We start from the raw sequence: 24537 nt of genomic DNA, 5'->3' as shown, positions 1-24537 counted from the left end.
GAGCCAAAGCAGGGACAGCAAACTGGAAAGGGACAAGGCACGAGAGACTCAGGATTGAGCAGGGAGGTTCAGGCAACCATCAACAAACACCAAACAGGAGAAGGGGGTCCAGGCTCCCTTTCATAAGCACTAGAGGCTGGGTTGTCTAGGCAGGAAAGGAACTCTTTCAGGAGCCTGGGACAGATAAAGGGTCAGCATTGGGGAAATGAGAACCCAGGGAAAGACCAGCCCCTCAGGAAGGCTTGTAGGGGCAAGGCTAGAAACCAGGCGCACTGATACTCAGCTCAGGGAAGCCTGAGGTAACTTTTTAGGAAGGAGCAAATACAAGGCTGGTCCGTAACGGTGGAAATCACAGAGCCACAGAGGATCCCCAGGCCAGGGTATACACCAGCTAGGACACATCCCACAACTCCTGAGTGAGGAAACAGGACAGACCAAGGGACAGGTCCAACCAGCAGTCCCAATCATAAGGCAATATCACAGTGATAAGGCAGGTCTGAAGTCAAGCTAGGAAGCCAATTTGTAAGTCAGTGTTAAGATCAAGTCCAGGCCAGACAGAGCCACAGCAAGAGGACAGGGCCAAAGGACAGCCAGGAAGTTATTCATATACCAAGACACAGATCAGCTGAACCCTACAGCTTAGCACTCACCCAACACTGCTTAAAGCCTTGGGCTGAGCTTAAATAGAACTCCTGGGCTCATGGGTGTGGGTGCAGGCTCCAGGTGAGGCTGGTGAGGGCCATTAAGACTAATTAATGCCCTCAGGGCCCTAACAAATATATGCATAGAAGTGCAAGTGAAACAGAGCATAATTGGTTATCACATTGTTACTAATGTCATCCTTTATATACTTTAGGCATTAAAGTAGTAAAATCCTGTTTATCTTGTGGTAAAATTATTGTATATCAGCTGCAAATGACTCTAATATTTATAACTTTTTTGCCAGAGAGCAGAATCTTCAATGGGCATCATCTCTCATAGTCTGAACAATGTAAATTGAGATCTGCTGATTTGTACATTCATGTTTGCTTTTGTTCCATGACCTTGTTCTCCAGGGCAATATCTCTACATAAAGTTTAGGATCCAGAAATAAGGGTGAAAGAAGCATAAACCCATGGGTTCATCCTAGTAAAAATCAAGGTGTCATTTCAAATAGATATATGTGACATACACCATCACCTAGACATCAGCGTTCCATGTAAATGGTGGTTTAATTGAAATCTCTTTCCACATAATATGGACAAAACAGGAAGAAAGCAGATCAAGAAATAAACATTTGTATTTTCCAAATGAGGGTTCCTTCAGGGTAGAGGGAGAACTTCTTTATCTTAAAGTCATATCTTTTTCAACCTATGTCAAAAATAGCTTTCTGTATAGATGACACAAAAGTATGAATCACTCCCACTTAAAGAGGAAGAATGAATTTGGATTCAGGAAACTTCAAGGTCAAAAATTTACTGTAGAATTTATTGTAGTTCAGATGAAGAGCTCACTTTCACATCTTGAGTGAAGGTAATTATGTTTTACTTCACAGTCTGACTCAGCAATAAATGTGTCAGTACTAAAACTGGAATTCAATCAAAGAGCAGCAAACAGGGAAAGGGGATCTCATGGCCTATGCCTCACCTACAAGACCTAAAATGGGAGACTTGGGAAGGCTTCTTTACTCTCAGATCCAGTTGAACACACATGATCTGTGTCAGGGAAAGACCTGTATGTGCAGTCTTTTAATTCTGTTTTTCCAGAAAAGGAAAATTAAATATGTGGCTGGGAAGAGAATCGTGGCAAACCTTAGCCTAGTCTGAAGCCTGGTTGTGGAGGGGAATGTGATGTAGACTGGTGTGCAGATTTAGTGCAGTGGTAGTGACTGGCTCATATTTCTGCATTTACTTACTGCTTTCCTCCAAAAATCCCAGAAATATCTTTAACTTTTGTATTATTCTTTAGAAAAAAAGGAAAAACATTTACAGCAAAAAATTAGTGCTTTTGCCAGCTGTATTCTTAACAAGCCTGTCCTTTCTCAGTGATGCTGTGTGACTTTTAAATTAAGTATTGAAAGACAGCAGGAAATATCACCTGTGTTATCCAGAAACCAACTGATGTACTACCTACAATGCAAATCACTTAGCAGAGTCTCCTGTCCAAATTCTCAAGTTGAGTTTTGAGGACAATTTCAAAGAATATTTTTATTCTCAAAGAAAAATAGTAAACCCTTTCTTCATCAAGCAGGAGTCAGATCACATTCCAGTTTAAATGGAATAAATTCTACTGGAATGAATGGTGCAGGACTGGTGTAGACCAGAGAAGGAAAATACCTTGAATGTTGTTAGCAGAACATGCTGAGGGTGTGCACCATCCTTCCCACTTAGATAAAGCTGACTTTTATAGCAAAGTACTTTGGAAACATTCTCAATTTCTTAATTTTATTTCATTGCTAGCTCATTCTTCTGATGAAGATAACCTGACATTTCAATGAAGGAACATCAGCAATAAAAAATTAAGGTTATTTAACAGCTTAATAATGTTGGTTCTGAATTTCCGTGGGATTTACATCCTAATGTCTTTCAAAAAGATATCTGTGTAGCATACAAGGACAGAAATAAGAAAAAAACCCTCTTTTACTTTGGTACTAAAGTGCTCTTTATGTATGCCCATGGCCTAAACATAACAGTTCTATCTGAGCATCTCCCAACATTTGAACCAATTTAACACTCAGAGTCTCTCACTTTTGTATTTTTTTTAGCCTGGAGAAGATTTATAATCTTTTCTGTCTGGGACGTGTGTGACTAAGAAGGGATAAAGATGCACAAGTAAACCTCTGTGAGTAGTGGGATGAGGAAAATGAAAACAAAAGGATAGAACAAGTTGTCAAAAAATTGGATTTTAAGTGACACGCAAACTTCACATGGGGAATTTTAGCCACAGGGAAGAAAATAAAGCCTGAGTTGTTATAAATGAGCTCTTGAAAATATTGATACCAGACCATGGAGTCAAGGTGTAAACCTGAAGTGCAATATGCAAGCCACAGCAATCTATACTTTGACGAATAGAATACATTGCATTTAGAACCTTCATTTCCATATGAGGTTATGGGATTGAATTGAATTTTTGAAGGGTAAACAAACCAAAACAAATAAGAAAGTATATTGCTTGGACTTGCGTGAGGGAAAAAATAATTCTGGATTGATGTCTATTCTTTGAACTTTTCTCAATTTCTTGTTTCAATCTTTGACCAAAAAAATTCTCTCTGCACAACTCTTGAGAAGAACTTACTCTATGAAGAAAGAAGGAGGCATGAGGACCTAAGCTCTCCCTAGAGGCCTCCCTTTCACATCAGTGTCAAATAACAGGGGAGAGGCTGAAGCAGAGCACAGCCCCAGCAGCATGCAGCCAGGAATGTGATAGCCAAAACTGCCAAGCATTTCACTGGAATGGGCAAGAAAATCTGTAATAGGAGCTAGAGTATAATTTACTCCCAAGGAGTTTCATTGTAATACTGTCCTCCCCATTGTCATTATGAGAGGTTATCTTGCACCTTGATCATTCACAGACTCTCTAAAAGAGTCTTCACTCATATTTTTTATTATATAAACATCTAATTACCATGAGAAACTTGCTATGTTTTTGCTCCATGGAATTTTAGTTTCAAGTTCCATAGACAAACTATGGAAAAACATTTAGGTCAGGTTAGGGTCTTAGTATAAATTATTCAGTTTTCTTTAATAGCCAGTAGAGGAACAGGCACCTCCAGGAGACATTTCATCTCACATTTGTATATGTTAAAATGAAAGGAGTAAAATAGCTTCAGGAGGTCCTTCTCTTTCTCTCCCTCAAGTGTCTCCATGCTAAGGAAAATTTAGGTGGCTTATTTGAACTAAACATGTGACATCAGCCTAGGTACACATCTTGTCTCCAGAATCAAATAGCAAAAGAGCATGAGAATCCATACACAAAGAGACTGGTTCCTCCTCCTCTGCCTATAGCGTGATCCCTTCCTGTCAGCATCTGGCAACCAGTGGTTTTGAGACTGCTTGAGCCACAGGCAATATCTGGATCATCCTTCCCAGTAAGCTTGGAAATCTATCCTGAATGTTTGTCTAACTGCTTCTTGAACCCATGTTCATACACAGTTCATAAATGATAACCTGCGTCAATGAGTTCCACCAGTTAATTACACCTTGTGTTCTTCAGACACAAGACCTGAAAGCAACAAGGAGTGATGCAAAGCAAAGGTTTTCCTTCGTATTCACCCAAGCTGTCCCTAGATTTAAGTTTAAATAGGAATATAACAGGTTTTTTAGATATTATGAGGAATTCTATTGCCTGTAGGGGCAACTGCTTCTGCATCAAGGTCTCTGTACCAGATCCCAGTGAACAGCTGGGTAATGCTGAAGTTTTCAAAAACCATGGGCTTTGCTTCAATTCAGATGAATCAAAGCCCATGGACTTTATGCACGAGAGAAGCTCTCCTTTATTTCTAATGGCAGAGTTATTAAAAAAAAAATTAAAAAAAAAAAGAAAGAACGGAAGAGAAGAAAAAAGAGGAAAAAACTACACACCCCAAAAAGGCAGTTTTATCACTGCTGTTGCTGTGAATTTTAGCACTTCCACTGATACAAATTTGAGTGAGTGTGATACATACCACAGTGACAACTATGAAATCCTTAGATGGACAGAGAGGTTTGTTACAACATATTTCTAGCTTAGTGACCTTTTGGAATACTATTTAATCATATGTGAATCTCTTTTATGGTTATTACAATTCTTTGAAATTGCTAAATATGGTCTTGATTTTATGCCAAAATGTTCACATGATGCTATGTAAATATATAATCTTTCATGTTTTTGCTATAAATATATATTCTTTGATTACTTTGATTACTACAAAGTAGTAATTTGATTACTACAACTTCAAGAACTCTTGTGATTGTGAATCTTAAAAGTTGGACTGGCTGTAAGCAGTTCATTTTCATAAACACCTTAACAACACAGAAGCAAAAGTTCCACTAAAATCAAAAAGATGTGCTCCTAACCGTCGTAAATGCAGGGAAGATGATAGCCAGCAGTTTAGCACAGCTCTACACAAGACTCTCTAATGTCATTTTCAGTGTAATTTATAACCTCTTTGAACATAATTTTGAGGAAAGAAAGACCTAAATTAATTTTGGAAGATTAAAAAGCAAAATGTTTTATTAGATGGATGAAAAATGTATCGGTAGATAATTGGTTAGGCATGAATTATACAGTCTTAATGTACTTCCTTCCTAGTAAAAAAAAAAAAAAAAGCATGGTGTCTGCAAGCCTGATGTTACTTCTGGTCTACAAAGAGTTTGTTCACTTCTGTCAGTTCTGTATGTGCACAGGAACTTCATCTAACATGTTTGTCAATTTAAGATACACAGTGTAGTATTCATTAAAACACTGTGTCATTACTGAACTTATCAAAGAACAAACCTATATAGTAACTCTGGTTTTGAGAAAGGAAAGAACTCCACTACTGTCACATTAACAGATACATTCTTCATCCTCCCCTGTTGATAAAAAGCATATATATTCAGAACAGCTGCCACTTGTAATTAAGCTGAATAACTTCAAACCATTCAACTTGTAAGAAAATGCCTTTTTCAAGTTGCTGCATCTTTAGTAAAACACTGCAAACTATTAAAATGTCACTGAGAAGTAGAAGCCTTTTTTCGTATATTCTTTTTGTTCAATCTAAGTGTGATCATCTTGTAATAAAGGAAGGTTTGTAATATTTAAAAGTTCAACCATTTTATTTATTCCTACTTACAAGTGCTATTATGAAGAAAAGCCACACTGGTAATAGGCATCTAAAAGCCTGTCTTGTACCAGGGAGAATCTGGCGTTAGCATTGTCTGCTATAACGGTGTACCCCAGGATCCTGAGTGCATGTGTGCATATGCATGCGTGCGCGCGCGCGCACACACACACAGAGGGGAATTTCTATCCCTCAAATATCAAAGTATGCAAAATGGCCTTAGCTCATGTATAACTAAGACCAGTCGGTCTGAAAAAAACCCAAACATAGATAATCAGGATTGTGTTCTTCCCTGAGATATGCATGGTATGATTTTATTTCCCTAAGATACTAACTGAAAAGCTGTGTATGCAAATATACAGATATGTTGTCAGTGATCATCATTTAGGCTTCAGTTTTGAATACTGGCACAAATCTGAAGTCAGTTATGTGTTGTTTTTATAGCTCATCATACTCAGTTTGCATCAAAAAGGAAAATTTGGGGCTAAAGCTGAATAAAGCAAAGTGAAATTTCTGCATTGCTGTAGCCACCCTTGTCATAGCTGCACATCCCGAAGTCTGATTTCTGCAATGTGGACGCTGGGCCTTTGAGTGTTTAACAGTTTGCAACTATGAAAATACTATGTTTCACAATATATTGTTGTGGTGTGATACAATTTTTATTATTTAAGTGCCCCTTTACAAAAAATGAAAAAATGAGAGCCTGCAGTAGTAAGCTACCAAATCTGCATTCCTGAAAAAAAATGCCTGTGAAGAGTTTAATTATTTTGTTCTTTCTTAAATCTTCTTGCCAAGAATCTTTACTGGATTAAGTATTCAACACCAAGAGATTAAGGATGTATATCCCTGTAGCTAACACTGCACATATCTCCACATAATCACCAGGATTAGCTTTCTGAGGAAGTAGATCAAAGCTTTATTTCCTTGTGGGTATCCGATAATAAAGGCTAAGGATAAACCAAACTCTCATCACTTTTGCATCTATCCCTCCTCTACTAGATCAAGACTAAATACGAATGTGAATAAAGTCAATGTAGAAAGCTGCAGTACTCTACAACAGCTATAATAATAGGAACACAGCAGAGTAATAAAAAAGAACTAGAAGGATGGTGAGTTACATAAAATCTTTAAGGGTACATAAAGGAAGGCAATTAATAAACTGCAGACCCTTCTGAAAGTAACTGAATAAATATTCACAAGCAAACACTACTTGTGTACAGATGTGTGGCGCATGTGTCCATGAACAACAAAATCCTGTTCTTCATTATGATTTGTACTTTGAAAGCAAGATCTTATAAAAACTATCCATACCTGATAGAGAACAAAGTGCTCATTCTAAGCAACAGCACCAGGGAGCTCCATTGTCAAATGCACAATAACCACATAATAATTCAAGTTGGCACATTGCAAAAATGCCAGTGTATATCTGATTATTTTCTTATACAGCCTGGACAGTCACAGACCAATAAAAAGACCTATATTCATACATAAGATCACTCATTTCTGAAGTGATCTATGAAAACAGATACTTTGTCTAAAGGCCCAAAGCAAGGTATTTAGGGGAGACTGCTAAATTTTCCTCCTTCTTCTGCCTGGCTTATCTGAAAGTAAGCCCTCAGTGAAGTCAGAAGAAAGGTAGGACTACTACAAGAATGTGCACGGTACTTGCTTGTTCCTAAAAGTCTTAGCAAAAGTAAGGCACTTGTAGTTTTTATTGCTAGTTAGCTAAGGAAGTTTATGCACACTTCGCCTCACTTGGGGCTGATCTTGCACTTGAAGCCCGACACGTGTTAGCTGTGCTTCTGCCATCTTTAGTTATCCTGTGGTAAAAACATTCCTTTTTGTCAGCAAAACCGCTGAAAGTCAAGGCTTCTTCTGACTCTGACAAATCACTTAGTCACTCTGATCCTCATTTTAGCCACAAATACCTACCCCAGAGAAGCGTTGTGAAGCTCAATTAATGGTTACAAAGCATTCTCAGGTCCCTGAAGGATGGTGCTGTAGAAAAATACTCTAGTATTTTCTTCTGCCAAAAGGATCCATTTGAAATTCAGCACTTTTGGTAAAGTACATAAACTATAATACATTCATGTTGAGCTCTTCTTGATGAAAATAATTTATAACCTACAAACTGAGAACTAGTTTTGTTATTCTATTACTTAAGCTTCTTTTCTTGTATTATCCTTTATCCTACAAGTCTGTGAACAGTACCAAAATACACAAATATTTTTTACAGACAGCAACTTTAACATTCTTGGCTTGTGAACAAATACGTGCACACACAAATGCACATGCACGTGCGCGCGCACACACACACTTCCTCCTGTGTGCATTTAAAGATTTCTTCATAAGCTATGTAATAAAAATATAAAAAAATTTTATTTCATGGGAAGTAATTTCTTCTTATAAAATTGTGTAAAGAACTCTATAAAATCTGTATCAACATATATTTAACATTATGTCCTGCTTTAAAGAACAGGCTGCATTCCTGAAACAATTTTCCTACATTTGCTAGCATGTTAATCTAAATTTAATTAAAAGATAGTACCACTGAATGAGCAGAAACAACATATTGTTTCACTAGTGCTTTATTAGCACTTTGAATTTTAATATACATGTTTCATTGATAGACTGGATATAAAGGTTGCAGTTTGTTTAATACTGTCGTTCCTTCAGCAAACCAAACCATTTTATTTTGTCTTTGATTCTAAAGACAGTCAATTTTAACATGCTTTTTGTCCTCAATTCTATCTTAGACACAGCTCATTTATTTAATAGACTTGTTCTTATAATTATTACTGTGCTAAATGTGTTTTTTTCCCTTCTTGTTCCTCTGCCTCAGTCCAGAAGCTGATGTATAGCTCTTGTATACAGAACTATACAGTAAAAGTGAACCTTTCTATTTTTCAGACTTGCAGCTGGTCCTCCCTGTCACAGAAGAGACAAGTTAGACGTTCCCAGCACAGCACTGTAGTTTCTCTCCAGCCCTGCAGTGCCGATGTGGGGTGCAGGGGGCCTTAGGAGATGACCGTGGGGGTGCACAGCGGCCAGGAGCATCCCTCTGTCCTCAGTTATGTTCTGTTCCCTCCTCACGTGGCATGGGCAGGGAAGCAGGGGACATCACAGGGCTCTGCTCAGGTGCAGAGCGCCCATCTCAGTGCACCTTCAGCACTATCAATGCTTTAAACTTCTGTGTAGGGTTTCTTTCCTGGAGCTTTTGGTTGACTTTGGCACCTGAGGTGTCCTCGGAAGATGCTCAGATGAAGGAGCAAGGCCGAGGAGAATTTCCAGATATTTGGCAGCGTACGTGTGCCAGACATCACACATCCCGCATTCCTCCGTTCTCTTCCTGTAGGTTTATTGTCAGGATGATTTTATAACATATCACCATTTGCAGATTTGCACCTAGAAAGAAAAAGATAATTTCTGTTTTGAAAAGCATTGCTAGAATGTAATATCAAAGAAAGCAGTGAGAAGGTGTCCTGTGTCAGATGCTCCTTCTGAACCTGGGGACATGCATGCAGCGTCATACAAAACCCAAAGGGAATTCAAAGTTGCAGTCAGGGCTTCCTTTTAATCTACTGTTAGTTACCTGGATGCTATTTTTGAATGAACATTTCTTTAACTGCCACCTGTGATGCCTGGTCACCTTAACTGGATGCTATACGTTAGTTTGATGTTGGAGGTAGTAAGGTAAAAGTCTTAGACTTCTCCAAACTGCATCTTTTCAAGGCTACAAAGATAAGCTATAAAGGAGGCCCAGTTACAATATTTCAAACTGAATATATCCAGTACATTTAATCTGTTTCTGTTCTGAAGAAAAATTACCCTTCAGAAACATTATTAGATAAGAAATTGTTAAGTGCCTTATGCAGTGTTTGGGGGGTTTTTTTTGCTTATTTTTGTGAAGGATTAAGCCTTTGTGATGGGAATTGCTGACACTAGTTTGCATAGGTAGAATTTTTTAAATTAAAACTGTTTTTGTCAAGTAAGTAAAATGTTGGTGCTTTATCTGTTTGTGTTTACAGTTGAAAGATTGTAATATTTCCAAAATAACTACTGATACAAAAGTCAAATGTAATTTTTACTTTGTTTCAATTATAGAAACAATGCATTTATTTCCTACCAGGTAAAAGGTCCATTGAACACCAGAGTTTGCTACCTAATCAAAATGGTATAGCCAAGTAACAACAATAAAATGACTGTGGGGATGGCAAATTTGTTTTTCATCTTTGGTGCATTGTTCCAAGGCATGTTATGCATTGTTTTGTTTTTCCAGCTTCTGCTTTTATTTGTTTGGACACAGAAATTCACAGCCTAACATTCTAAAATTCTAACTATGCTTTCCTAAGTTAATAATGAAAACCATTACCTTAATAAAATGAAAGGCACTTAATTTGTTTTTATGCCCTGGCAATCTTAATAGTAGGAAGTATTTTTAGGTTCATGACATTTTTCTGAACAGCATGAGTAAATGTGAATGGAAAAGATGCAGAAACAAATAACAGGTAGAAGAGCAATGCACAGAAAACTACTACTGAGATCTTAAGCCTGACCCACCGCCACTGACTGTGCAAAAACTTTATCTTACAGTTACTCACCAAAAGTTAACAAACTTGTAACAGCTAACTTTCTGGGGGCTGATTATAGAAGTTCCTTGGAGTAACAGCGGTATATTATTAGATATGACATGTGAGTGGATTTCTTATGTTCATGAGAACCCAAGAGTTCATACTAAAATAGCAGTCCAGACATTTGTGATCTACTGGGACTCCATCATCTGGTGAGGCAAACACAAAGGATGAGCCACTGACACCTGCAGCTAGTCAGAAGTGTTTCTTGCTGAGTATTATTATCCAGTGATGACTCTAGCACTAGCAAAATTAAGATTAGGCTGTTCTAATTTATTGTATCTAAAATCAGAAACCACCATTACTGCAAAAACAGATGAAAATTAAACTAATTGACTGACTCAGAATTAAAACACTGCAAAGAATCTGTATCCTCACAGTTCTTCCTCCTCAGTATTGTTCCCAGTCATTACAGAGTCCAGCCCAGATGAAGGTAATCACAGATCTCATTAACTCCATCGCTAAATTAATCTTCACTTGTGCTCATGAATATAATATACCTTGCTCATTTCATTTTTGTAGCCTTGAGACCTTCTTGAGAAGAGGTCCTTGTGTAGTCATACTTACCAGGAAGAACAGTTTGCACAGTGCAAACTGATGTGAATTTTAACATCTTCTGTGACCCAAAAGAAACAGAAAACAGATGTATAAAATACGAAGATTTTCATCTTCTTGGAAGAAGGAATGCAGAAAGTACTGCAGTGATTCCACATGGGATTTGTAGAAATTCTCATTTGGAATAAAATATGGTGGGATAAATTGCTGAATTAGTTCCTCTGAGTTTCTCCCTATTCTGTTGCCAGCTACTGCCACTTGTCATTCCTATACTACTTAACGTACCACCAACGGAATTTTGATGACAATGAGCATATGAAAAGAGGAGGACCTGTTAGCACCATGTGATTAACCACGTCTACAGCCAGCAGCAAGGTGCACTACACACTGCACAAAGAACATTCAGCCACAAAGAACTGCAGTCTGAAAACAGATCTGCCATCTGAAATTGATCCTTCCTTTTACCATTAGTGCTCATTTCATGTGAGGTGTACAGATAATCAATTTTTAACATGTAGCACACCAGAAGTTCCTATATTGCTTTCATATAGCCTGTTCATGCCAATAAAATGTCAGCTTAGGCAGTTTGGATCTGATGTTCAAGGACTTTTCAGTATTTGCAATCGATACTGATTCCAGCTGCAGTCCTAGGTGTCCACTGCTCTTCCTGCAGCTCCATCAGTGCTAGCAACAGTGGGAGTTCTAATGTAGACAAGATATTTGTCTTTTTATCACCAGTGTTTACTATACAGCAATAAATCTATATGGTGAAGTTGAGCAGCTGCCAAGAGGTTTGGCATGCTCGAGCTGAAGTCACCGCTAGCAAGACTGGAGCTGTGCTCATGTTAGTGTAATGGTGGGAAACTCTGCTAAAAGGCTCGTTGTAGACGCACTTCTCCGTACAGTACCTCTGCTCAATAGATCATTCATGAGCACCCAGCCCCCCCTCCAGAGAGCAAGTAGAGTCGGGTCATGAGCAGGAAGGGATGGAGACAAGGCTGAGTTTCTTACTTACAGCTCAGGCTCGGAGCTGGTTTATTGTTGTCATGGCTACGGGCTCCACATGCCTCCAGTCCCTGCTTTATGAAAAGAATGATGCAGTGTCTAGCCTTACAGCTGAATATATAAACCAAATTAGTCTACCATGCCTCTACCTGTTTTGTGGCTCACAATGAAAGAAGTAATATATCATGCAATCAGTCTTGTAGCAGTTATATTCTGTAAACACTAAGTCATTACACCAGACTTTTTTATTTGCTTTTTAGAGTCCCTTCTCAGTATAATAAACTGCAGATTTCAATAAGAAAACTAATTCAGAATAGTCCTCTGTGACTTCTCAGAATTTCTGTAACATATAAATTAAAAAGTGCATTTCAAATCCCTTTTCACACTCCATTTTTGCATAATCCCACTCACTAAACAAGAAACAGAAAGACATGATGAATGTCTTTTCCAGAGCTGCGGTGCCAGAATCAAACTATTCCTAATATAAGTAAAGAAGAGTTATATAGTCCTGCAGGGAACCATTAACTTTTCCTGAATAGAGTAAGAGCCTTATATGGTCCCACCTCTACTATGAGATTAAATAAACCTTTAACAGCACCGGGGTAAAGCAGTGAGGGAAGGTGCATCCTGTGATACTGCTGTTGTCAGTGTCATTTAGAAGAGGTGGAAGGAAAGAAAGCTTTAAAAGTATGGTCTCAATTAAAAGATAAAGGTATAAGAGGGGGGAAAATGGGTATCAGAATAAAAAAAAAAGTGTAAATCTCAGCATATGATGGTGTAGGCTGCATACCAAGAGTTTGGAAGAGAAGGTGGTAACAGGAAAAATAACTAGCATGAGGGGTAGGGAAGGTGTAAATTGGCTTTAATTTCCACCTCCTTACACATTCTTCTTTTTTTCCCAGCTTGTAAATTCCACCAGTTTTGATTCTCTATAGGCTCATTTAGACTATGTATGTCAGTAAGTGGAGGTGTGTGGTCGCATAGTTCACCATCATTTTACACTCTATCTCCATGTTTAGCAAAACGGGCCTTATCCTCCAAAATCCATTAAACCACTTTGGCAGTGTGGGCTGTAAATGTCATTTATAGCCAAAGAAGTGTAAAGGGATCTCAGTGCAGATAAAGAACAGAAGAAGGTGTTATGTTTTTACAGTTCTGAAGTATTTCTTAAAAAATAAATAGAGACAGCTTTATTATCTATCAGGGAAGGAACAATGTAACAAAGGATAAATTGAACATAGTCCCTACACAAAGTCTCCCATGCTGATATTTTCTATTTCTTGCTGCTGTGGAGATAATTGAAAAGAAAGAAGTGTGTTCAATATAATATACCTACGTGTTGGAGAATAGTACTCAGTCTCATCAAGGCTGCTACATACTTTGCAATCTCTCACTTGAAGGGTTTTAATGACTTGGCCATTTCAGAAAACATCAAGACTGAAAAAGTAAAATAAAACCCAAAGAATGTTTTTGCTGTAATTATGTAACTTTTTCAATTTCAAAAGAGAAAAGTTTTTTTGTATTCTGCATTTCTACTACCTGCCTATAAAGTGACATGAGAGAAAAAATGGATTTGGGTGTTTGTTCACTTTTTGAGAAGTTTTGGTTATAAAAACTGTCCAAAATAAAATAGTCACTTGAGGAAGCACATTTAACTAAGACCTTTTATGGCTATGTGCAGCTGCAGCATATTTGCTTCTTTAAAAAAGACGCCTACAGCACTGAAAGAAAATATAAACCCAATGGGAAAATATCTGTTATTACCGTGAGTTACATATACGTGTGTGTTTGAATAGGTATGAATATTCTGTATATGGACTACAGATACTGACACCTTTTGCAGCAATAAAATGAAATAAAATTAATTTTATTTCTGTATTTATTGAATGCACAATTTCACATTTTGCTTGGAAAGACACATTCAGTTCATAGGTTCTTTACCAGTATTTTGTGTGTCATATAGGTGGGGACTATGTAGTACTTTCTGTGCAGCCATTAGAAGACAAAAAATACTGTGTATATTTATTTATTCAGTGCTTTTATTTTTTATTTAAATGACATGAAACTTTACCAAGACACATTTACTTATTTCAAACATTCCAATCTTCTTTACATAAAATGTATGGTATTGGGGAAAGCATTTAATAAATATGGGCAAACACAGCCCATTGCAGAAACTCCTGTCTGTAAGGGGTACGAATCTTGAGATTTTGGCCTTGGAGCTGGAAGTGGTTCAGACTCCTAAACAGGTAGTGAGCTTCCTGTTAAAGTCGCTTTTCTTTTGCATATGTTTAATTATTTTTTTAAAGAAGTGTTATTGGTTTTTTATGCTACAGATGAAATGATAGTAACAAATTTAGTAACACACATTTGCCAGCCAAATTAAATATAAATAGAAGACTAAAAAACTAAGTAACCAATGAGGGAAACAGATTGTATAAATATTACATTTTAGGGTTACATAGTACAAATATTTTATAATGCATATGTTGTATGGGACAACATAACGTGAAAGCGGGATGACATTAAGTTGCTGATAGATTTAGTCTGTGTCCTAAAGAATAAGTGAAAGAAGTTCTTTGAAACTCTTCATACTACCTATCACATGCAGTGTATTATATTTTTTCTTCCTTTTACCAAAATAATTGAGGTAGAACATAAATACAGAAGGGAGAGGCATTTCTAAGAGAAACTATACATAAAACTGCTAACGGTTTTCCTAGTCTGTAAGTTTTTTCACAGCCTCCCATTCACAACCCATTTCACCCAGATAGCTTACACTAAGGCCAACAGATCGGCTTAAACAAAAACATTTCGACATTTGAGAGCTGAAACAACTGTCTTCTCCCAGCAGCAACCAGGAAAGACCCAGAAGCTCATTAAGTAAGAGATGTTCCAATGATCTGAGCAAGATGAATCATATCTCATGCCACAAAGGAAAGGGAAATCACAAGTAAATAAACAACCTCTCCTCAATACTAAACACAAAACAGTGAAACAACAATAACAGAAACCCATAGGCCAATCTGGTCTACAAAAAAGACAACGTATTTTTTTCTCTGAGCTCTGACATATGGATGGATACCAACCCTGGCCAGCCAACTAAGATTCCTTGTACCTCCTCTGAATTTTAATCTGACCTATCTTGTATAAACTGTCCATTGACTGCAGCTTCAAACTAAGATCCGGCCAAAGAATCTCAAAAATATATCTGTCACTTGTAAAGGGAGACAAAAAATTATTAATTTTCTCTAGCATATAACTGCCTGAAACTCTCAAGCATATTGCGTTTGATCATAGTCATTGCCATGTGTTTCTGAGGGCAATGCAAAATGTACGTTTTCTTTTGACTCTTAGAAGAATGGAAAGCAGAGGAAAGTTCCCTGAAATGCAGAATTAGATGTCAAGGCCAAAAGAACCATTATGACCACATCACTCCACTGTCCTCTCTGATTTTCCCACTCATAGATTTTCTTCCAGGAGTTTGACTTCTTGTCCTTAAGAAAGCACCACAATCTTGCTCTAATAATTCCAGGTGATCTTGCATCTGCTGCCTTTCTGCTGTAAGCTACTTGCACATTGAACTATGAAAGCACCTTCCCTTAACATTCAGTTTGCCTGATTTGAGCCTCACTTGCTAGGCCTTGTAACATTTTCCTTCTCATTTAGTATCAAAGCTCACCTCAGTATCACCTGAAGCTCAGGGACTGTCTTCTATGAACAAAGAAGTTCACAGAAACTGACCTCCTTTTAACTTACATTATAAGCTTTATAGTCTCAAGTTCATCTTCAGGACTGTTTCAAATTTTTAATACATCTGCATTCCTTTCAAGTATAGATGATAGCATTGATGTGCTAATGTAGTATAGCAGTGCTATATATAGAAGTAATATTGCTTGTCTCCTTCTGCTTGGAATTTTGGTTGTCTCTTAAACAATCAAGATTCACATGGACCCTTTTTGTCATAGTCTTTCATTTGTAATTTGTTCATACTGGGAAGCATTAATTGTTCCAAACTTGCAATTCTTTGTGCTTCATTGCTTTCCAAGACAGGGTTTCCTGTCCTCTTAAGCTTGTCTTCGTTCTTGGTTCCCAGCTACAATCTTGCATTTGGATACTGAGAAAAGCTTTTGGCCAATGGACACTGATTTAAATTATACATAATTCTCTGTAATAGTAGCTTGCTCTCCCTCCTCATTATTCCTCCTCCCACAAACTCTTTTGCACCTACAAAGCTTGCCATGAAAAATATTATCCTCTTGATAACAAAAAAGAAAAAGTGCTGCATGGTCTTTACAGCAAAGGCTGATCCTTTCAAGATCTACTATTGACTTCATTCAGTGAAATGCTTTTGTGGTAACCAGAGTTTGGATCTTATTGACTCCTTATTCTGCCTAAAATCATTCTAAAATCAGTATCTCAGCCAGAATTTTGCAAACGCTTCTGAATTCAGAGTTAATCTTGGTATTTAAATGAGGAAAATACCCTTGCTATTTACAATCTGAATCCAAATGTGTACCGCCACCCATATTCTGGAGTAACATATAATCTCTGGTTCTGAATCATATTTGTATAAATCCAGCCTAACTTCACAGACATCAGTGACAAGTATGAGAGCAGAATTTGGCACAAAGTATGTACACAGGTCTAATTGTAACAATAAAATTTTGGGTGGAATCCAAATTAGATCTAAACTTAGGTGCTGCCTCACTGAAAGAGTAGCTGTCTACTGTGGATGCATAAGTGTGATAAGGGGTGGTAAAATGACCTCATCCAACTAAAGTAATTGCCTAAGTTACCCATAAAGTCAACAGACATATTTCTGAAAACATACAGAGGGAAATCCAGACAAACTAATTTAGGCCTGTCCAGATAGCAACCCAGTCCAGTTAAGTGATACTTTTGAATTTTCCAAGGAAAGCAGAAGGAGGAAATAGGAAAACAATAGGCATAGACCCCTATTTAGAGTCTAGTCTTCAGAAACGAAATGCCTACTACAAATAGCATGGTAGAGGCACTATCCAACTATTGCATAATGTGTGCTCAAAGCACCCCACTCATGAAAATGGGAGGCTGCAGGTCCTTTCAGACTATATGCAGGATCTTGGACACATGCCAAGGAGACAATCAGGCTATGGATGCTCCTAGTAGGTGTCACTTTCATAGATTCATAAAATCATAGAATACCCTGGGTTGGAAGGGAACCAAGAGGACCATCGAGTCCAACTCCTGACTCCACACAGGGCAACCTGAAAGATAAACCACATATCTAAGAGCATTGTCTGATTGCTTCTTGAACACTGGCAGGCTTGGGGACATGACCATTTCCATAGGCAGCTTATTACAGTGCTTGACCATCCTCCCAGTCAAAAAACAAGTGAACTCGGAGTGAACCAAGAAGTAGCTAAGACTGTGAGAATCAGAAGGTGAGTCTCAGTCATTAAATTCAGCCTGGGTTCCATCCCCATTTCTTTCTGTTACATGAGAACGGATTGACACAGATACAGCCTAAGTATCCATTTGTCTAGGAGTAATAGTAATCCCCCGAGGTGTGAGTTAAAAACCCAACAGCCTATGCAGAGCCTAGAGCTTATCTCCTCTGTGAGCGGGCTGTTTTCTGCAGCATTTGCAGTACTTATTGACAGTAACTATGAATTAGGCAGTGGTGGACAGTAAGTGGACTAGACTTCTGTCTGGACCTTAGTTGGGTTGGATCCCTAATACTTTAAGGAGACTGTAAATTTAATACATTTTGGCTCTGAAGCCACATTTGACTCAAAACCAAGAGAATGATCTACACCACTTTGTAAATACTTCACTCCTCCACACACAGATTATGTCAGTGCCATAAGCACCCTACCATCTAAGCCATCCCTAGTAATTAGATTCTGCATAGATATAACTTGCTAATCTACACTAACTTGCACCTACCTGTATTTGGTACAACTAACACCCTAAATATTTCAGTGCTTATATCCTTACTACCTTTAAAATAATGTTGTTCTTTTTCAACTGTGTAGGTCAACCAAACATTATAGGTAAAACATGTGAGAAAAAAAAATCTGTTAAGTTCTCTAGAGCTTAAGATATAAGCATGAAGGTGATTTGGTACCACAACAAATGTGAAATTAGTAAACCTTTGTATTACAAGAAAAATAAGAAACATTTAGAGCTATTAAATCATACACTTTTTTCCTGCATAAAGTGGATCAACACACAGGAGGTAAATACAAGGTTTTTGTAATCAATACACAAAAAACTGCGTGGGGTTCACTGGTCAGAAACTTGCACTTTCTCCAGTATAATCTAGTCCTCATGTGGACTTGGTATCAAACAGCACAGAACTACAGAAACACATACTTAAGTCTTTAGATTCAGAAATAGAAAGGGAACTGTAATGAGAGACAAGAAGGCAAAACCATTAAGTTTATTCAGGATCCCAATGCCACACTGTATCTGAATTTCACGGTAAAGATTATTATCTCAAATATTCTGAATACACAGTCATGGATCCTGAAGATCCTCACAGTTTTTGACAGGGTATATTTCAAAAATCGCCATCTGGATTTGCCATTTTAAGATCCTCTTTGTGGTAGTAGAGAAAATTACTGCAAAATTATGCTAAAATTTATTTCATATGCTGCCCATGCTGTTTGTTTCTGCTTATTTTAGAAATGTTTATGTATGTTTCATCTCTTCAAAAAGGGAGTGTGAAGATTTTATGAGTGTGCCTTGAACCCAACCGTCTCCTGGTAGAATGAAATATGTTGCCTAGGTTTCCTGGGAATACACCACAGGAACAGATGAAGATAATGTGGTTGCGTATTATGTGATAATGATTATTCTGACTGATGTATTCACCCCAAGGTATACTTGAGCATCTGTTGTTTATTTAGGCAGGACTCGTCACTCTTATTTTTAAGATATTTAAGTGGGTGAACATATTTCTCCTTAAAGACTATCAAATGGGAAGAAACTAACAAGAGGCACATGGGATTATGTACCAGCGACGATATGGAATGTGAATCCAGGTGGGAGGTGTACTTGAGTTTTAACACTGTTCACTGCCTTAGGAACTTATGGTCTATCTTTGAGGAAGAAGTTAGTTTGGCTTGTATTGACTTTACAAAGCAATGAAGCCACATTAGGAGCAAATTTGCAGCTGTAAAGCCTTACTCATTACTGTACATCTTTAACAATAAGGTTGATAAATCACTAGTAAAATATAGTAGAGTATGGGGTGGTATCCTCTCTGTGAAGCCTTAAAATGTGATTTTGCTGATTTTCTAAGGTACTGTACCTCAACAAGAAATTAAATGCTATATGAAGTAAATTACATGGTGAAAGATTCTGTTCTGTGTTATACAGAAACTCAGACTAAGTGACATAATGGTCCAGTTTTATCTGAAAGTATAGGATGTCTGAATCATTTAGAATATCTTCCATAGGTAGAAGGGCTTCTACAGGTATGTCATCCAGAAAAGGAAGGTCAAAGAAAGTGTACCCTCCTTGATGAACATAACTGTCAAACTGGTAACAACAGATGAAGGGAAGGCTGAGGTACTCAATAACTTTTTTGCCTCAGTCTTCGCTGGCAACATCTCTTCCCACACCTCTCAAGTGCATGGACCACAAGATGGGGAATGGGGAAGTCCCTCCCACTGTAAGAGAAGATCAGGTTCATGACCACCTGAAAAATCTACACATACATAAATCTATGGGACCTGATGAGATGCATCCCGGGGTCCTGAGGGAATTGGCTAATGTAGTTGACAAGTCATTCTCCATGATATTTGAAAAGTGACGTCAGTCAGGCGAAGTATCTGGTGACTGGAAAAAAGGAAATGTTGCACCCATTTTTAAAAAGGGTAGAAAAGAGGACCCGGGAAACTACTGACCTGTCGGTCTCACTTCTGTCCCTGGGAAGATCATGGAACACATCCTCCTAGAAGCTATGCTATGGCACATGGAGGACAGGGAAGGTATTTGAGACAGCCAGCATGGCTTCACCAAAGGCAAGTCCTGCCTGACCAATCCAGTAGCCTTCTATGATGGAGTGACTCTACATCAGTGGACAAAGGAATAGCTATGAATGTCATCGGTCTGGATTTCTCTAAGGCCTTTGAGATGGTCCCCGACAACATCTTTTCTCTAAATTGGAGATATGGATTTGATAGATGGACTGTTCAGTGGATGAAGAATTGGTTGGATGATAACACCCAGAGGTCAAAGGCTCAATGTCCAAACAGAGATTAGTGACAAGTGGTGTCCCTCAGGGGTCCGTACTGGGACCAGTACTATTAAATATCTTCATCAGTGACATAGACAGTGGGATCAAGTGCCCCCTCAGCAAGTTTGCAGATGACACCAAGCTGAGTGGTGCGGTTGACACACCTGAGGGATGGGATGCCATCCAGAGGGACCTGGACAAGCTCAAGAAGTGGGCCCATGTGAACCTCAGGAGGTTCAACACGGCCAAGAGCAACGTCCTGCACCTGGGTTGGGACAACCCACAATATAAATACAGGCTGGGGGATGAAGGGATCAAGAACAGCCCTGCAGAGAAGGATTTGGGAGTACTGGTGGATGAAAAGCTGGACATGAGCTGGCAATGTGCACCTGCAGCCCAGGTGGCCAACCATATCCCAGGCTGCATCAAAAGCAGCGTGGCCAGCGGGTCGAGAGAGGTGATTCTGCCCCTCTACTCTGCTCTGGTGAGATCTCACCTCTAGTACTGCATCCGGCTCCAGCGTCCTCAGCACAGCAAAAACATGGGCCTGTCGGAATGGATCCAGAGGAGGGCCACAAAAATGATCAGAGGGATGGAACACCTCTCCTGTGAGGACAGGCTGGGGTTGTTCAGCCTGAAAAGGAGGCTTCAGGGACACCTTATCATGATCTTTCAGTACTTAAATGGGATTTATAAATAAGATGGGGCCAGAATTTTTAGTAGGGCCTGTTGCAATAGGACAAGGGGTGATGGTTTTAAACTAAAAGAGGATAGATTCAGACTAGATATAAGGAAGAAATTTTTTACAATGAGGGTGGTGAAACACTGGCACAGGTTGCCCAGAGAGGTGGTAGATGCCCCACCCCTGGACACATTTAAGGTCAGGTTGGATGGGACTCTGAGCAACATGATCTAACCGAAGATGTCCCTGCTCGCTGTAGGAGGGTTGGACTAGATGACCTTTAAAGGTCCCTTCCAACCCAAACTATTCTATGATTTATGAATGCAAGTCTACCTACTATATGGTAGGTTGAAGAAGCAGTACAGGACAGTGTAAATGGTTTCCTCTTATTCTGTGAATGACTCCAGATGGAAACATTATATCACACAAGCATCAACTTATCACCTAATTCTGATTTCTGAATACTAGTATCCTCAAAACTGTTCATCCACTAGTGGGAAGAGATTGAAATTTCTATGTCAGTCTAGCTTCACTTCAGTCTTTTTTTGGACTTTAGCAAAGCCCTTCAAAGTAAACATTAGGAAAAAATTGCAGATGCACTGGCTACACTAATTATTTTTCTTATTTTATTTTCCCTGCCAGTTTTACAATTGCCAGAGGGCACTAAAAAAAAAACCAACACAAAACCAAACAAAAAAAAAAACACAAACCCACACCCAAACAAACACATAAATAAAAAACAAAACAAAAAAAACATACTTAAGTGTGATGTAACCAAGTCAGGTAGAGTACTTACATCTTTCGCCACAGGTAAGTTTCATAAGATTGATCTAACCTTAGGGATGAACTATACATAAAATATCCTCAGCAGAACGTGATGTAGTCAGTCTCCAAGGATCTACAGTGATGAAGAGTTCACAACAGCTCTAGACAATCTACCACAGGATAAAGTGTCCCCATCCCCATCCCTCTGCCTTTATTCTAGGTAGGTCTTGCTAAAATGTAAGCCCACTACCTCTCTATGCCTATGCAGGTATGCAGTTCCTTCATTCTTGCAGCTATGCTTAAAAATTTTCAAATATACACATGGCTCGCTCCTGATTTTGTAGAGCTAGAAAACTCTTCCTTTGTCCAAGTTTTCTACACATTTCGGGAAAACTGCTGTTTTCTACACCTCTGATTATTCTCAGTGGTTTCTTCTCAGGTGCCTCCAGCTGATATACATTTTTGCCTGAAGACAGCACACAGAGGTGGAATAGAGCTCCCTGCATTATCCGTGCTGGGTTATATTTACTTCCACTGCCATTCTTCACATATGTTAGGGCTTTGACAGGCGATGGTGAGTGACTCTATTTTCTGTGGTTTAAGGTGTTACTGTTCCTGGTTTCCAGTTCCACTCTTTTCTTTTTCCAGCAGTAACACTGTTACAGCAGAATTGGCAGGCGAGGATGTGTCAACTACTCTTCAAAGGTGTATGCTGAACGAACACACTGCTTTCAAATGAGCAAAAGAGGGTCCATGCACAAGAGCTCCCTCCCATTACAAAAAATGTTTCCAAAAATCTGTGCAACTTAGATGTACAAACAAGTTGTATAAACAAACTTTTCAGAAGAATGAATGTACTAAATCATACCTAAATTACATCTAACTTGCAATGTTGTGTCCAGCAAAGGTTAGTTGTGCTCCTATGGTCTATCAAAAATGGTCTGACTGATGTTGCTCCCCATGAATCTATAAGCCTCTCTTTCATCCTACTTTGTATTTAGCTGTCTGCCATATCCATTTTCATTCTCAGTAGTGTGGCCTTTCCCCTGATCCTTGGGAAAACTTACAGTATTTTCAGATAGATGTCTTTTTTATTTCCTTTTTCTGATGCTTCAGCTAACAGGAGATACCAAGGGAAGACTGCAAGAAAAAGGGACATACACAGTGATTTTTATCTCAAGGAGTGTATAAATCCTTTAGAATGACAATGGTTTGCACTTAGCATCCCTATAACTTCATTCACACATTAGTTGTTAAAAGTTTTCTTGCCACTTGTTCACAAAAGTTTCACTTCCCATCTTTCCTTCCAGGATGCTCAAAGTAGCCCCAGGCATGGTCATTTGATTGCAGACAGCTGGTCTTTACAGCTAAGAGAGGAAGTGGAGAAAGATGTTTTCAGAACCCTTGCAATAGTAGGCATGTGTATGGGGGGTGAGAGCAATAAACTCCAAAGAGTCTGGGATAGTGAAGACTGCTTGGAAAGTTGGAGATGATGAAGAACTGTGAGAAGGTTTACAGCTGCTGGAAAGATTTCCTTGCATACTTAGTTAAGGGAAGTACAAAAATTGCATACGACCCCTACAGTGTAAATTCTCAAAACCCAACTGTAAGATCAATGATGACAGTTTATGCAGGGTGAACCATTCACAGTGATAAGAAAGGCACTTTGAGATCACTTTGCTGCTCTGGGCAATAATAATGACATCAGACTGAAGCCCAGCTGAGAAAGAGCCTATTTATTGTGTTGTTTCCACCATTGTTCTTATTCAGCATATTTTGTCACATTATAAACCATGCATGGATGAAAGCTGTTCAGTGGTGTCTGGCAAAATCTCAAGCATCCACACATCCCGAGCACTAAACACCTGACTCCTAGTATTTGCTGACACATTGGGTTTTAATACCTTGGGGCATTTTGACTGTGTTTACAGATAGGTAGACAGGCCAAGGACTTAATGCAGGCCTGAATACACAGAAGCAAATGTTTCTTAAACACAGACTTCTTTCCCCTCCCCTCTTTGCCTTTTGAGGCTCAGCTTTTCACTATGAGGTTATTTTTCAAGGAAATGAAGATTGCTTAAGAGGATATGGGAAAAATCTGTGGATATTTTAGTTTGTTTTATTATATTTTGGAAAGCACAGAGATGTCATTTGCTCGGACTTTGTAAAAAGAGCAGAACTCCATAAACCTGAATGATATTTTTAGAACCATTTTTTGGACTTAATTTCTATCCTAAAATCCTTTTAAATTATGCTTCAGAGTAATTAAAGGTGACTAATCCTTTACCATTTATAGCATTAAAAGGTAAGCATAATAAGGTTATAATGATTATTGGTTAAAACAGAGCAAACTCTTCTAGAGGTCGTTACCATGATCTGTAATGTCACTGCAACAAGCCACAGTTGGTGAGTTTGGTTAGGTCTCCCTGCATTCCTCTTTCATGTGAAGGAAGTAATAGAAATCATGTCTCTGCTAGCCCCGTTTAATATACCGCTTAAAAAAACAAAATACATGCAATATACAAGCAGGATAATATGACCTAAACGAATACAATAATACCCAGTCCAGATAAATAAAAACAGAATTGCCAAGGTTTAGCATGTCTAGGCATAGAAACTATACACTTATGCCTCTAGAGAATAGCTAAGAAATTATTTTCAAGTTAAAATTTCAGTTCATGCCAAGACACGGAAGTAAGCCTAGTGTTCAAAGTCAAGATTTATTCTTAATGAACAAATTTCCCCCTCTTGTCTGAGAAATCTTGGAAGTCAACATATTTATGAAACTTATAATACTTATAATCATAGAATCAAGATAAGCTCAACCAGTGTTTAGGATCAGATTAAGTGGTCATTATATGAAAAGTTTAGACCTTGGCAAGTATCTTTG

The sequence above is a fragment of the Phalacrocorax carbo genome, chromosome 1 (genome assembly GCF_963921805.1).
Source record: "Phalacrocorax carbo chromosome 1, bPhaCar2.1, whole genome shotgun sequence".
NCBI classification, from domain to species: Eukaryota; Metazoa; Chordata; class Aves; order Suliformes; family Phalacrocoracidae; genus Phalacrocorax; species Phalacrocorax carbo.
The sequence above is the reverse complement of the archived record's forward strand: the minus strand, read 5'-3'. Positions refer to the sequence as shown.